We start from the raw sequence: 1939 nt of genomic DNA, 5'->3' as shown, positions 1-1939 counted from the left end.
TGGGGGAAAAATTTTATTTTTCGAAACCGCTGTCCCGCGCCCGACGGAGCATTTGGATACAGCCTTCAGACGCGCTAACAACAGCAAGCTAACGGAACATAAAGGATGGACTTTTTCGACCGAAAATACATTTGTTGTGGACCTGGGATTCCTGGAAGTGCTTTCTGATGAAGACAACTAAAGGTAAGGGATTATTGACAATAGTATACAAGATTAGATGTGATATGCGATTGTTCCAAGATGGCGCCGAGCTGGATTTACTAGCTAATTTTCTGAGTATCGCATCCCCTTTTATCGCAAAGTGTGATTACCCAGTAAAGTTCTTTTTAAATCTGGTATTACAGGTGCTTTCAAGAGATATTCATCTATAAATCTTAGAATGACAATATTACATTTTAAAAATGTTTTCGAATAGTAATTGAGTAAATTGTAGCACTGTTTCCCGGGATGCATTTGAGGGAAAATAGTTAGTCAACGTCAGGCGCCGATGTAAAATGCTGTTTTTATATAAAAATATGAACTTCATTGAACAAAAGAATGCATGCATTGTGTAACATGATGTCCTAGGTGTGTCATCTGATGACGTTTGTAAAAGGTTAGTGCTGCATTTAGCTGTTTTTTGGTTATTTGTGATGCATGTGGTTGGTCGGAAAATGGCTATGTTGCTACTTTTACCATGTACTCCTCTAACATAATCTAATGTTTTGCTTTTCCTGTAAAACCTTTTTGAAATCGGACGACGTGGGTCGATTCAGGAGAGGTGTATCTATAAAACAATATGAGACAGTCCTATATTTGAAAAAAAATAAAAATAACATTTCGTTATGCTAATGTCGCTAGGAGTTTTTCGCTGGATGTTGATCCCGCTTACGGGACGAGAGGCTCAAGAGGTTTTAACAGAAACAGAAGACCTACTACCAAGTGATGCGGCTTTCCTTTATATGAAGGGCTTTATTATTTTAACAGAAACAGCAGGGGCAGATTAGGACATACAGTTGAAGTCGGAAGTTTATATACACCTTAGCAAAATACATTTTAACTCAGTTTTTCACAATTACTGACATTTAATACTAGTAAAAATGTCCTGTCTTAGGTCAGATAGGATCACCACTTTATTTTAAGAATGTGAAATGTCAGAATAATAGTAGAGAGAATGATTTATTTCAGATTTGAGTTCTTTCATCACATTCCCAGTGGGTCAGAAGTTTACATACACTCAATTAGTATTTGGAAGCATTGCCTTTAAATTGCTTAACTTGGGTCAAATGTTTCGGGTAGCTTTTCACAAGCTTCCCACAATAAGTTGGGTGAATTTTGGCCCATTCCTCCTGACAGAGCTGGTGTACCTGGGTCAGGTTTGTAGGCCTCCTTGCTCTGACACGCTTTTTCAGTTCTGCCCACACATTTTCTATAGGATTGAGGTCATGGCATTGAGGTCAGGGCAACTTTGGAACTATGCTTGGGGTCAATGTCCATTTGGAAGACCCATTTGCGACCAAGCTTTAACTTCCTGACTGATGTCTTGAGATGTTGCTTCAATATATCCAATTTGTAAGTTGCTCTGGATAAGAGCGTCTGCTAAATGATGTAAATGTAAAAATGTAAATATCCACATCATTTTCCTCCCTCATGATGCCATCTATTTTGCGAAGTGCACCAGTCCCTCCTACAGCAAAGCACCCCACAACATGATGCTGCCACCCCCGTGCTTCACGGTTGGGATGTTGTTTTTCAGCTTGCAAGCCTCCCCCTTTTTCCTCCAAACATAATGATGGTCATTATGGCCAAACGGTTCTATTTTTGTTTCATCAGACCAGAGGACACTTCTCCAAAGAGTACGATCTTTGTCCCCATGTCCCCAAACCGTAGTCTGGCTTTTTTATGGTGGTTTTGGAGCAGTGGCTTCTTCCTTGCTGAGCGGCCTTTCAGGTTATGTCGA

Source organism: Salmo trutta, unplaced genomic scaffold (genome assembly GCF_901001165.1).
Source record: "Salmo trutta unplaced genomic scaffold, fSalTru1.1, whole genome shotgun sequence".
Taxonomy (NCBI): domain Eukaryota; kingdom Metazoa; phylum Chordata; class Actinopteri; order Salmoniformes; family Salmonidae; genus Salmo; species Salmo trutta.
This window is presented reverse-complemented; position numbering follows the sequence as displayed.